Below are 15,125 nucleotides of genomic sequence, written 5' to 3'. Positions count from 1 at the left end.
CTCACTTTCTCTCTCTCTCTGTTCCTCTCTGGTCAAATTAAAATAAGTAAATAAAGTTAAATACAATAATTATTTATAAAAAGAAAGAAAGAGAGAACCAGTTAGCGTAATGGCTATGTCGCTGGACTCCCACGTAGTCGACTGCGGTTCACATCCTGGACCTGGTGGCTTAAAACTCACGCCGGGCGCGTGTGCGTGCGTGCCCAAGATCCCGAGAGGAGAATGGAGGAGAAGGGATTGCAGTGTGGCTGTCCCTCCCTGAGGGGGTATAATTTCTTGCTTTCTGTCTCTCTCTGTCTCTCTGTGAGTACCTATGCCCTATAGCAAAAATCTCTCCAAAAAAACAATTTAGGCAACAGCAGGTGGCATAACATCGCTTGACTCCCATGTAGTCAACTGCAGTTTGAGTCCCGGACCCGGTGGCTTAAACTCATGTCAGGCACATGTGCTTGCATGTGTCCAAGATCCTGAGAGGAGAATGGAGAAGGGATTGGGGTGAGGCCATTTCCCTGGGGGGTGACTTACCGCTTTCTATCTCTCTGTCTCTCTCTGTCTTTCTAGCAAACACACGCGCCCTATAACAAAAACGTCTCCAATAATAATAATAATAATAATAATTTTAAAAATTAAAATAAAACAGTTGATCTCTCAGAAGAAGGAGTTTGGCTTCCGCTCAGTAGGCACTGGCTGAGAAATGTCTCTCACCCCTTCTATTGTAGGAGGAGCAGAGGAATGACAGTCAACTTCATGAGGTAGTCTCTTTTGTGTGCTCTCTCTGGCTTTTATTTGTGAGAGGGTTCCATCCATTGCTGTCCTGGGGAAAGGGGGCATACTCTATCATTAGGTGATCAGTAAATGGAAGAAATGAGAAGAGATTGGAAATGTCAACCTACTTTAGAAACTTGAAAGTGAAAAAGAGCCCAGCCGCCTGGGGCGCAGTGAAGAGAAAGTGTATTTGACCAGAGAAAAGAAGCCTGCAAGGTGGGGCGGAGGCCCTTTGTTTGCTAAGGGGATAACTGGGCTGTTTTGATGCTCATCTGCCTGGGAATCATCGGGAAAAGGGCAATTGAATAGACATGGGAAGGAGAGCCACAGTTTCTGGGCCTTTGAATGACATCCCATAAAAGGTGGACTTACATAAGTGACTGCTAGGATGTTGAACCCTGGCCAGCCAATTACCCTGCGGGGGAGTGGCGGGGGTGGGGGGATATGAGAAACAACTGAGTCACAATTTAACGTTAACATACCACCCACCTCAAAACAAAGCAAACTTTGGGTGTCTGGATTGAAGTTCCTCTTGCCCTGGCAGGAAAGGAAGGTGGAATCAGTGTGAACATAGGTGTGGTAACTACACAGCGCTGTAGGCTTCCTGCCTCAAGAAAGAAAGAGCACCTTATCTTGAGGGTGTCACAAAGTCTCAGGCAACTGACAGGAGTAAGAACATTAAGCCTCTCGGGATCCTTTTCAGATATTTCTTCCACCAGAATGCTGGAGAGGGGAAAGGCAGAGGAGGAGAAAGACTGAGGGAGAGGGAGACAGAGACCGGTAAGAACTACATGACAGGAAATTCAGTACTAGAGGCAGGGGACGGCAAGGTCACCCTAAATGTGTCATGTAGTGCTGGATTCCACAATCCCCTGGATTACTGTGGTTTAGCATTTGGGCAGTCATAATAAGCACAGTGTATATTTGGATCTCTGCCCTGAGTTTAGAGTCCAAAGGAGTACATTTAATGACAAATACATTACATAAAATCATGGGTACAGTACTGTGCCAATGGTAGAGACAGGAGTGTCATTTACCCTGGGTCTAGACTATCCGGGGTTCATTGTAGACAATTTAAGAATACCATAAATTTTTCAGCTACTATAAACAATGTCAGTGATGAGATACTCCTATCCCTCACAATATGACTGATTTTAATTCTTTCTTTCTTTTCTCTCTCTCACAATATGTCTGTTTTTATTTCTTTCTCTCTTTTTTTTTTTTTTTTTTTTTTTTTTTTTTGGTAGAAGTTTTTGCTTTAGGGCTCCAGTACTTGCTAGAGAGAGAGAAAGACAGAGACAGTGAGAGGGAAAGTGAGAAATCATCCCCCCCCGGGGGGGGGGGCGATAGCTCAGCTGCAATCCCTTCTCCTCCATTCTCCCAGGATTTTGGGCACACACACACACCACATGCATCCAGTGTGAGTTTCAAGCCACAGGGTCTGGGACTCAAAGTACAGCTAACCACACAGGAGTCCATAGATGTAACTGTTACACCACCTGACAGCCCAACTGATTTAAATTCTAAACAATTTCTACAATTACCCTTGAGTCTTTCTTTGTTTTTGTTTTTAAGGTTTTTGCCATAGGGGGCTGCACTTGTCATAGAAAGACAGAGAGTGGGAAAGTGGAAAATAACCCTCCAGGGAGATGGTCACACATGCATATATTCCTGGCATAATTTTCAAGGCACCGGGTCTGGGACTCAAACTGCAGTTTTTCATGTGAGAGTCTAATACCTTAAATACCATGCCACCTGCCAGCCCCTCCTCTTGAGTTTTTAAAAACGTCTTTATTGACATATAATTCACATAACTAAAAATTCACCTGTTTATGGGGCCAGCAGGTGGTGTGGTGGTTAAGGGCACTGGACTCCCACATGGCTGACCACGGTTCAAGTCCTGGACCTGGCAGCTTGCTTTCTCACTCTCCCTCCCCCCACCACCACTCACCCACACTCTGTCCCTCTCTGGTCCAATTAAATAAGTCAATAAAGTTAAAGTAAAATAATTCTTTAAAAACTCACCAATTTAAAGTATATTATTGAATGGTTTTTAGTATATTCAGAGTTCTGCAGGCATCACCACAATATAAGTTTAGAACATTTTCATCACCTGTTGAGTGTTAGTATTACACATGTAAGCCTCTAATTAGCGCATTTTTATTTCTAATACTTTCATAATTTTGCATACTACATGGAAGTTAATTTCCTGTTATTTCCTTTTTTTTTGGTGATTCTTACTTATTTCTTTTTATGGTATTACCAAAAATAGGATGAGGGAGTGTTCTTTAAAAACTCACCAGTATATTATTGAATGGTTTTTAGTATATTCAGAGTTCTGCAGGCATCACCACAATATAAGTTTAGAACATTTTCATCACCTGTTGAGTGTTAGTATTACACATGTAAGCCTCTAATTAGCGCATTTTTATTTCTAATACTTTCATAATTTTGCATACTACATGGAAGTTAATTTCCTGTTATTTCCTTTTTTTTTGGTGATTCTTACTTATTTCTTTTTATGGTATTACCAAAAATAGGATGAGGGAGTGTTAAAAAGATCTACTCTGCATGATATTTGACCAGTACACTGTTCATCTTTGAGAATTACTTCTACATTTAATGCCTTAAAAAACAAAAACAAAAACAAAAAAGCCTTATAATTAAATAAATACTAATTATTTCCTTCTTGCAAATAATACTTAGAAGCTAGAGAGCAACATGACTCACATCTGATACTCACATGGATTGGCTGTTTCTCATGTGTTGATTGATTTAATCATCACAGCTCCTATGAAATGGGTTTTATTTTCATTGTGTAGATGAGAATCAGAAAGGTTTGGCAAAGTAAGCAAGGCTACATAGTAACATGTGGTTTCTTTCTTTTCTTGTTATTATTGCTTTTTTTGTTATTCTTATTATTATCACTTACCAGAAAGAGACGGAAAGAGAGAGAAAGGAAGGTTATACACATATACAGAAAGCAACCCCCAGTGTGTATGGTGATGCAGCAATTCTTTTTCCTCCACTTCTCCATCCCCTCAGGATTTGGGGCATCCACGCACATGTACCTGGTGTGTTTTTCAAGCTACTAGGATAGGATTTCAACTGCAGTCGGCCGTGCGGGAGTTGGTTTTCTAAGCATAGCACTTAGCCACTGTGCTGTGGGGGAGCCCAGTCACACGCGGCTTCTACCTAGATTTGACTGCAGATCTATCTCCAGTGAGTGTTACTACCTTGCCTGGGTTTGTGGTCTAACTGGGAATCCAGAACACACATACAGAGATACAATGATGAAATTTATTTGGGGGAACAGTTTTGCTATCAGCACGTGTGCATGATGGAGAGAGAACGTGAGAAATCATCCCCTGGGAGGATGACCACTCTGCAATCCTTCTCATCTACTCTCCTCTCAGGATTTTGGGCACACATACACATGTGCCTAGTGTGTTTCAAGCTGCCAGGTCCCAGACTCGAACTGCAGTCAGCCATGTGGGAATCCAGTGCCTTAACCATGATGCCACCTGCAGACCTGATAGTGTAAATGTTATGTGCTGTGTGCCCAATAAAGATCTGGAATAAAACTTAAATTGGTCAGGAAAGCAAGCAATTTCTAGGGGCTCTCACTTTTGAGAAAGCTCTGTGGGACAAAGGTTGAGCAGGATTTGACCAGAAAAGGGACAGATGAGAGAGTGAGAAAGTGATAGAGCAAGCCACCAGGTCTGGGACTCGAACTGCAGTTGATGATGTGGGAGTCCAGCGCACTTAACCATATCACTTGCTGGCCCCAAACGTTCATGTCCTTTTAGTCCACATACACAAATCAGGCAAAATCCTACTTGTCTTGTTAAACCTAACTATTTTGGCCTGAAATGAATGCTGTACTCTCACACTTGGGTTCCTATGGACAAACCCAAACCTGGTTAGTCTGTTTCCTTAGTAAGTTGCTAAGTTATCGCCAATCATAGTGGCCAGACTAAAGTCAATCACTGAAAGTCCACCCTTTAGACTGCTCATGAGCCTAACATCCAGCTGTAACTAATCCAATTATTTCTCCACCTCATTCTTCCACTTCTATATTTTTGTACATCACTTTCCCTTTCCTTTTTCTGCACAAAAATATCATTTGGCCAGGAGGCTGCTGGGAGTTCCTTGAAAACCATTTCAGAGGCTGCCTGATGTGGATTGCACTTTGTTCAATTAAATTCTGTTAAAATTTGATTTGTTTAAAATTTTATTTTTACAGTCTCCTCAGGTGCAAATTAGTTATTTTCATCACATGCTTGCTTGACAGAGACCTGATCATTTCCAACTATCTTCAAGTTTAGGCTTGGATTTCAGAAGATAATGCCACTGTATTTATTGAGTATTACAATCTTTAGAGCATGGTAGCTATAGATTTTTGCACTGAGTTTTCTTGAAACTGTAATCTAAATTACTATACTTATATACATATGCTCAAATACACATGCACAAAAACGCAGATTTTCACACAATCGGTAGTTGTGAATAATGCATATTCACATAAGCATATGCATATTCTTCTGCATCTTGCTTTTTAAACTTAACATATATTGTAGAGTGTTTCCTATTAGTATGGGTGGGGGGAGCTTCAAAAGGTTCATGGAAAACTATATATATAATGAAAAAACTACGCATGGATTTCAAAAGTTTTCTGCACCAAAATAAGCTTGTACATTAATTCTATTTTTTGAAGTCCCTTTGTACAGATGTATTTTATTATTATTATTTTTCTATTTTGCCAGAGGGTACATGTACTTTCCAAAGAGAAAGTGAGACAGAGAAAGTGAGGGAGGGGGCCAGCAGGTAGCATGATGGTTAAGCACTGGACTCCCACATGGCTGACTGTGATTCAAGTCTTGGACTTGGTAGCTTGCTTTCTCACTTTCTCTCTCTCACTCTCTTTTTGTTTTTTCACTTTCTCTCTCTCTGTCTCTCCCTTTCTCTGGTGAGTACATGTGATCTGTACAAATTAAAAAATAGTGATGATAAATAAAATTAAATAAATATATTGAGGGATAAAAAGGAAGTGAGTGGGAGAAAGTGCCACACCCCCTCCCCCAATGGGGCATAGTTACACCACAGTCCCTTCTCCTCCCTTTCTGCATCCTGTTTGGATTTGGGGCACACACACACACACACACAGTGTGTTTTTCAAGCCACTGGAGCCAAGATTTAACTATGCAGATGGCCATGTGAGATCCTCTTCCCTCGACCACTAAGCCACAGGGCTGGCCCTGCTTCATTTCTTTCAAAGCCTGCATTTTATTTCATTATAACCATGTGTAATAATTTATTTATTCTGAATCCTGTTCTTTGGTCCTTCAGTTTTATTTTATTTCTAAGTTTTTTTTTTGGTTTGCTAGTATAAATAGCCTACTTTGGCCCCGAACACAGCAGTTAAGCACTGGGCAGAGAAACTGGATCCCTTGGGTTCACATTTTGGCTCTGGTGGCAACATGTTAAGTGCATGTGCCCAGGATCCTGATGATAAAAAAAATGGAAGAAGAAGGATTGTGGCATGACCAGTCCCTGTTAAGAGGTTCTCTCATGCATGTGCTCTATCATAAATAAAGGAAAAAAGAAAATGAAAACAACGAAAAGACCCAAACAGCATGCCATGTAATAACCTTTAGCCTGTATCATTTCCTAATATGTGAATACAGGACAAATTCTTAGAAGTAGAATTTTTGAGTCAAACGTATATGAATTTATTTTTTATTAAACATTTTTTTTTTGCTACAGGGTACATGCACTCACTGGAGAGACAGAGAGACAGAGAGACAGAAAGCAAGAAATCATCCCACAGCAAGGATGACCACACCATAAGCCTGTCTCTTCCGGTCTCCTCTCAAGATTTTGGTCACACATGCACACATGCCTGGCGAGAGTCTCAAGACACCAGGTCCAGGACTCAAACCATGGTCAGTTAAGTGAGAGTCCAATGACATAACCATTACACTATCTGCTGGTACCAAATGTATGTGAATTTTAATTTTTAAAGATGGTACCTGGGGCCAACAGGTGGCATAGTAGTTAAGGTGTTAGACTCTCACGTGGCTGGCCATGGTTCAAGTTTTACACCTGGAGACTTGTTTTCTCACTTTCCTTCTCTCTTTCTCGGTCTCTCTCTGGTGAATGCATGTGAAACTGAGCAAGGACCTCCTAATGTATTTTCCTAGGGCTCCTGAAATATAAAGTCCATTTATATTGTAATATAAAGTAAGAGTAAGAAGTCTTCAGACTTTTGGTTGTGATAATGACCAACATGGACCATGAATGAGGGCCATTTGACCTCTAAAACTCTCACTTAAAGGAAAGATAAGGATTTTATTTCAATATGTAAGATGTTTTATAGGCTGAAAACTGCTGGTTGTGAGCTCAGACTCCAGGCTGAATGGCTCCAGACATCTGAAGAAAAATTGGATTATCTAAGGCCTCACCAATCAAGAATGCCCATGAGCTGATCATGCCCTCTTGAACCAATCACTGAAATGATCATGCACCTAGGACCTCTGCCCCTAATTTTGTCCTTAAAAACGCATGTGGGAAACATCTAGGGGAGACCGGGTCTTTTCAGCATCAGCTGCCCGCTCTCCTTGCTTTGTGCTTTGCAATAAAGCTGTACTTTCCTTCCTCACACCATGTGCCTTTGGCTTGGTTTTATAGCACTTGGACAAGTGAACCTGATTTGAGTTCGGAAACACATGTACCCTATAGCAAATTAAAACAACAACAACAACAATAAAATAATTAAATAATTCTTGAAAACAAAAAAGATAATGTGCAATGTCCTTTTGAGGTAGACGCTAACCTTTTTCTAAAACAGGTAGAACCAAATTCTTTTCTTTTTATTTTTAGAATTATTTCTTTTATTTAATTCCATTTGTTATTATTATTATTTTTTAAAACTTGACCAGACAGAGAAAGAGGGAAAATCAAAAATAATAATTAATGTGGTTTATTTCCTTTTTTTAAAAAAAATTATTTTATTTAACTTTACTTATTTATTTATTTTTAATTTGATCAGAGAGGGACAGAGTGAAAGCAAGAGTGAAAGACAGAGAAAATGAGAAAGGAAGCTGCTAGGTCTGGGACTCGAACCACCGTCGGACATGTGAGAGTCTAGTGTTCTTAACGATCACACCACCTGCTGGCCCCAATGTGGTTTATTTCTAAGCAGAATGAGTGATCTAGGCTAGGGAGGAGGCAAAACATGCCTTTCTCTTGGCATGAGTAGGTACAGGAATTCCCTTTATTTGATTCTGAGAGCAAGAGACAGAGTTTATCATTTAATGAAAACTTTTTCCATTGGTCTGGCCCAAAAAGGCTAGACCTGTGGAAGCATGGGCTTGTAGGTTGTAGGTGGGCCTCAGAGTTTTTAGGGTGGTGATGGGAAAAGGAAGGCTGTGTCAATGGAATATAATCAACTCTTAAATATTAATAATTAATAACTAATGCAGTTTATTTCTAAGCAGAATATGAGTGACTTACTCCCGGAGAGGAGACATACATGCCTTTCTCCAGGTGATCAGGTATAGGAGTAGCTTTTATTTGATTTTGAGAGTGTCAGACAAAATTAGTGAAGAGATTTCCATTGGTCTGGCCCAAAAAAGTGGGACATGTGGAAGTGGGAGCTTGTAGGTTACAGGTGGGTTCCACAATTTTTAGGTTGGTGACTGGAAGGGAAGATCTGTGTCCTGGGAAGAGATCAGCAAAAGAATATACTGTAATTGGTTGAAATATGCATCTGTTAATGTCTGTGGGTATGACTCCCCCTAGGCCCTGTGGAAAGGACTTTGGAAAAATAGGAAAAAGCAATCAGACTTCTGTCCACAGTTGCTGAGCTCAGAAAGGAATGTACTTTAACAGAGATAAAGAGATTTAATACACATCACAGATACTCCAGTACATTGCCAAGGGCAGGCTATAGGCTGAATCCTGTTACCAATGGGCCAAAATGGTCTGTCAACATCTGTGGGCATGCCTTTCCCTAGGTCCTCTGGAAAGGACCTTGGAAAAAATAGGCAAAAGCAGTCAGACTTCTGTCCATAGTGGTGTGGCCATCCCTACTTGGGGCGTGATTTCTCCCTTTCTGTCTCTCTGGCGAGCGCACATGCCCTATAGCAAAAATCTCTCTGTTAAAAAAAAAAGAAAATTGCTATCTTTTTCTTCCAGAACATTAGTGTCTCTCTGTCTTCACAGCTTTAGGGAGGGTGAGAAACCTAGAATTCATTTTGTTATAAGGCATCAGGTAGAGGTAGGTTTCCAACATGATATTGTTTTCCCCAGCTGGTTATCTAGTTGTTTCAACACAATACTTTGAATTATTCATCAATAATGTGAAATGCCACTTTTACATTAAATTCCCATTTGAATTAAGGTCCTATCCAAGTTTCTATTCTTTTTCATAGACTTAAAAAAATCATGCTTCATTTATCACACCATTTCGATTATCATTGTAGTTTAATAATAGGTTTAACTATCTGGCTTGCTAATTTGGGATTTAATAATAGGTTTTGCTACCCTCCTACAGTGATCTGGAAAACATTCCAGGAAATGCTCTGGTCAAAAGCCTTGCAGTAATCCTTTCTCTTTTTCACACTATCCAAGTCATCAGCCAATCTGGTCCAGTTCACCTTCAAAATATATCCGGAATCTGAGCAATTCTCTAGCACTCCATCCTAGACAAAGCCATTATCCTTTTCTCATCTGCATCATGGCAGCAGCCTCCCAAATAATTCCCTTGCTTCTTTGCTTAGTGTCCCTACTGTTCAATCTCCACAAAGAAGCCTGTTTATATGTAAATCAGATGTCAGATTCCTGCTCAAGTCCCCCACCTCCCAGAAGCCATTGATTTTATTCAGAGTAAAAGCTAAGTATTCACCCTGGACAGCACTGTCTTAACGACTTCCTTCCTTTTTCCTCCTTCTTTCCTTCTTCCCTTCCTTCCTTTCTTTTTTGACAGAGGGTGCATGTGTTTCCAGAGAGGAGAAAGAGAGAGGGCTGGCCCAGTGGCTTCATGGTTAAGAAAGCCAGATTCCACATGGCTGAGTGTGCAGTATGAATCCTAGCCCTAACAGCTTGAGAAACATGCCAGGTGTGTGTGTGTGTGTGTGTGTGTGTGTGTGTGTGTGTCCAGAATCCGACCAGCATAGAGAAATGGAGAAGAAGGGGTTGCAAAGTGACTATGCCCTACTGCGGATGCTTTCTCCCTCTCCTCTCTGTTTCTTTCTTTCTCTTGGTGAATTCCCATGCTCTCTGGAAAACAAACAAACAAACAAACAAACAAACAAAAAAAGAGCAGCAGCCAGAAATTCTTTTATTCTACAAAATCTTCTGATTTTTCAATGTTAGCTTAAAGAGATAAACCCTGCCCAGGGTTTGTTTGCCCACACTCTTCCAGTTTTCATTCTTTGCTTTAGCAAGGTGCTGGGGTCACATGAAGGAAATCCTCCTTCTTGTCTCTGCCTGCTTCTATCTTCTCCTTTTATTCTTGGCCACTGATACACCACTTATGGCTTAACTTGGACTGTAAACGCTTTAACAGCAAGTCCTACTGCATTCCCATACCTGGGGCCTACCAAATTTTCTGGCACCTAATTAGATACACATTTACTCATTTAACATATGTTAGATATCAAGGAAATTTAAGACTTCACATGAGCCTGCTCCATGGCAGAGGTAGCACACTGCTCAAGAGAAGTCAGATCCTACATGACGAACTTGGATTATATCCCAACCTGCTTTGGAACCAGCAGATGGCAGAATGGTTACATCGCTGGACTCCCATGTAGTCGACTGCATTTTGAGTTCCAGACCCAGTGGCTTAAAGACTCACACCGGGCATGTGTGCGTGTATGCCCAAAATCCTAAGAAAAGAATGAAGGACAAGGGGTTGTGGCCTGGCCATTCCCCCTAGGGGGGGGGGTCTTATTTCTGTCTGTCTCTCCACCAAGTGTGTGTTCCCTACAGCAAAAATCGCTCTAAAAAAAAAAAAAATACCAATCTGCTGAGCCTAAAACACACCAGGCATGTGTATGAGTGCCCAAGATCCTCCAAAGGGTAGCAGGACTGGAGGAAGAAGATTGCAGTGTGGCCAGATGCTGTGGAGGGTGCTCATCTCTCTGTCTCTGTCTCTGTATCTCTCTCAATGTCACTAGCATGTGTGTGTACTCTATTATAAATAAAAGGAAGAATAATTAAAAAAATAAAAAAAATTCATAGCTTCTACTAAATATAATAAGAACTCTGATTAAAATAATAATAATAACCTGAATTCTGTGAGCCACAAAGAAGGAACATTTAGAGGACCAGCAGGTTGTACTTAAGGTGCAGAATTTCCACATGGGTGACCACAGTTGGAGTCCTGAACCAGTGGTTGGGCACATGTGCTTGTGTGCTCAAAACCCTGAGAGGAGAATGGAGGAGAAGGGACTGTCCCATGGCCATCCCCTTGGAGGGTGATTTCTCACTTTCCCTCTCTCTGTCTCTCTCCTGGAAGTGCACAGTTCACGTGTCCTATGACAAAAAGCTAAAAACAAAACAAAACACAGGTGTGGAGAGGCATTCCAAGAAGAGAAAGCAGCTTGTTAAGGAATCTGAATTAGACTGGAACAGTTGATTCCTAGACTGCGGGTTGGGAATGAAGAATGATGGTGTCAGAGTGGTTGTCAGGTGCAGCCATGAAGAATTAGACTGAATAACTTTCTGCCACACCAGTACACTCTACTTTGCACATACTTCTATTTTAGCACTAATTATTTTGATTTAGAGTAATTATTATTAGTTTTCCAGCCAGGTCGAAATTGTTTAAAAGCTCACTGTCATTTTGAATCTATCTTTGTATCCAAAGCATGTAAGATATTTCATGCTTGGAGTAATGGTTATGTCACTGGACTCCCATGTAGTCGACCATGGTTCGAGTTCCAGACCCGGTGGCTTAAACTCACGCAGGACACATGTGCATGTGTTCCCAAGATCCTAAGAGGAGAATGGAAAAGAAGGGATTGTGGCATGGTCATCCCCCCGGGGGGATGATTTCTCACTTTCTGTCTCTCTGTCTCTCTCTGTCTGTCTGGTGAGCGCATGCGACCTATAGCAAAAACCTCTCCAAAAAAAAAAAAAAAATATTTCATGCCCATTCCCTAATAAATCCATCTGCATATGAATGTTTAGGGAGCACAAAAGAAATAAGAGGTATCAATTATCTCTCAGGAGATAGCAATGGAGAGGTCATTGAGAATAAGTAATTTTTTTCTTTTGGGAGATGTTTTTCCTATAGAGCACGTGTGCTCACTAGGAAGACAGAGACAGAGAGACAGAAAGTAAGAAATCACCCTCTAGGGGGGATGGCCACGCTGCAATGCCTTCTCCTCCATTCTCCTCTTGGGATCTTGGGCACCTACGCACACACACCCAGCATGAGTTTAAATCACCAGGTCTGGGACTCGAACCATGGTTGACTACATGGGAGTCCAGTGACATACCCATTACACCAACTGCTGGTCCCAAGAATAAGTAGTATATTTAAAAAACTTTATTTATTTATTTTAATTTGACCAGAGATAGACAGAGTAAGAGAGAGAAAGTGAGAAAGCAAATCTCAGGTCTGGGACTCGAACTGCAGTCAACCATTGTAGGACTCCAGCAACCTCAATCACCACGTCACCTGCCAGCCTCCCAAATAAGTAGTATTAAACATAAAAATGCATGGAGGACATATCATGTCAGTGGGACAGCACAGGCAAGAATACAGAGACTGGAGTGTGGAAGCAAATGTTGGGAATAGTGAATTATGCACCGGGGAGTAAATATAAGGCAGGTGTGAGTGAGAATGGTTTAGACAGCTAAATGGGTAACACCATGGCGATTGGCAAGAACAAACACCTTATGAAAGGTGGCAAAAAGGGAGCCAAGAAGAAAGTGGTTGATCCATTTTCTAAAAAAGATGGGAATGACATGAAAGCACCTGCTATGTTCAACATAAGAAACACTGGGAAAACACTAGTTACCAGGACTCAGGGAACCAAAATTGCATCTGACGGCCTGAAGGGCCGTGTATTTGAAGTGAGCCTTGTGGATCTGCAGCATGACAAAGTCGCATTTAGGAAATTCAAGCTTATTACTGAGGACGTTCAGGGCAAAAACTGCCTGACTAACTTCCATGGCCTGGATCTCACCCGTGACAAAATGTGTCCCATGGTCAAAAAAATGGCAGACCATGGTTGAAGCTCATGTCAATGTCAAGACTACTGATGGTTATTTGCTTGTCTCTTCTGTGTTGGGTTTACTAAAAAACGCAACTATTGGGACCAGCAGGTGGCGTGGTGGTTAAGGTGCTGGACACTCTCACTTGGCTAACCATAGTTCAAGTCCCGGGCCTGGGGGCTTCCTTTTTCCCTTTCCCTCTCTCTCTCTCTGGTCAAATAAAAAAATAAATGAATGAATAAATAAAACAAATAATAATTAAAAAAAATGCAACTATCAGATACGGAAGACCTTCTATGCCCAGCATCAGCTGGTCCACCAAATCCAGAAGAAGATAATGGAAATCATGATCCGAGAGGTGGAGATGAGTGACTTGAAAAAAATGGCCAATAAACTGATTCCAGAGAGCATCGGGAAAGACATAGAAAAGGCTTCCCAATCCATCTACCCTCTCCACGATGTCTTCGTCAGAAAAGTAAAAATGCTGAAGAAGGCCAAGTTTGAACTGGGAAAACTCACGGAGCTTCATGGTGCAGGTAGTAGCTCTGGAAAAGCTACTGGGGATGAGACGGGCGCCAAAGTTGAACGAGCTGATGGATGTGAACCCCCAGTCCAAGAATGTGTTTAAAGTTCAGACTTTTAATAGTGACAAATAAAAAGTCCTATTTGTGACAGTTAAAAAAAAAAAAAAGGACAGTTAAATGAAGGTTATATTGTGAAGGACTTTGAATGGTCATGTGAGGAATTTGGATTTAATTCATTTTTAATGTGGACATTATTCCTAAGTGTGGTTGATTTTCAGATTCTTAAACAATAATGTAATCAAGGGAAAGTGGTAAGACAAGTGGAAATGTATCCTACTTTGTGCCATAGATTGCCTAGGATTCAAACCACTGGAATTCCAGCTGTCTAAGAGCCTTTCTCTCTGAGCTCAATTTACTCCTCTGAGGTCATTGTGACTAATATAGGACCACATTACAGTGAATATTTAATCAGGATTGTCGGCATTCTGGTTATTAATCGATGCTTTGGTAGAAGGCTAGATAGTGGTCAATCTTGAGGGAGAATAGATGGGTCCTTGACAAATAACTGATGGAGAGGAAAAAGACTGCATAAGAAAATTGGGAAGATTAGAAATTGATAGGAGACATAATAATAATAAATAATGTAGCTTCTTAAAAAATATTCTGTGCCGTCCACTATGCTAAGTTACACATACACAGTTTGAGATTCACAGGGGTAAACTCATTTTCGAGGGTCATACAGGCATATGTAAGTGGGCTGGAGCCAAGCTTTGCTGGCAGCTTTGTCTGTTGATAGTTGCCTTGGGGCTGGCAGGCGGTGTGGTGGTTAAAGGTATTAGATTCCCACATGGTTGACCACAGTTTGAGTCCTGGACCTGGCAGCTTGCTTTCTCATTTTCCCTTTCTCTCTCTCTCTCTCTCTGTCTCATTCTCTCATCAAATTAAAAAATAACAATAATAACAAATGTAATTAAATAGATAAATAATTCTTTAATTGCCAGGGCCAGGTGCTGGACACTCCCACATGGCCAGCCACAGTTCAAGTTCTGGACCTGGTGGCTTGCTTTTTCCCTTGCCCTCTCTGTCTCTGTGTCTCTTGTCAAATTAAAATAAATGAATGCATAAATAAAATTAAATAAATAATTTAAAAAAATAGTCACCTTAAAGAGGGAGTGGAGGGAGACCAGTAGATGGTGTAATGGTTATGTCGCTGGACTTTCATGTAGTTGACTATGGTTAGAGTCCTGGATCTGGTGGCTTAAAAACTCACATGAGGGGGAACCAGCAGTTAGTGTAATGGCTATGTCGCTGGACTCCCACGTAGTTGACCGCGGTTCGTGTCCCGGACCCGGTGGCTTAAAACTCACGCCGGGCGCGTGTGCGTGCGTGCCCAAGATCCCGAGAGGAGAATGGAGGAGAAGGGATGCGGCGTGACCATCCCCCCTGGGGGGTGATTTCTCGCTTTCTGTCTCTATGTCTCTCTCTGTCTGTCTGGCGAGCGCACGCGCCCTACAGTGAAAATCTCTCCAAAAAAAACAGACTTGGCAGTTTCCTTTCTTGCTTTCCCTTTTTCTCTCTCTATGGTCAAATTAAAAAATAATATCA

The 15,125-nt window shown here is 41.3% G+C and overlaps 1 pseudogene; it reads left to right on the top strand.

Moving 5' to 3' along the window:
* Window positions 1-12,651: 12,651 nt before the first annotated feature.
* Window positions 12,652-13,687, top strand: LOC102485283 (40S ribosomal protein S3a-like; annotated as a pseudogene).
* The last annotated feature ends 1,438 nt before the right edge of the window (window positions 13,688-15,125 follow it).

This window comes from Tupaia chinensis, unplaced genomic scaffold (genome assembly GCF_000334495.1).
Source record: "Tupaia chinensis unplaced genomic scaffold, TupChi_1.0 Scaffold000199_1, whole genome shotgun sequence".
NCBI classification, from domain to species: domain Eukaryota; kingdom Metazoa; phylum Chordata; class Mammalia; order Scandentia; family Tupaiidae; genus Tupaia; species Tupaia belangeri.
The sequence above is the reverse complement of the archived record's forward strand: the minus strand, read 5'-3'. Positions and strand labels throughout refer to the sequence as shown.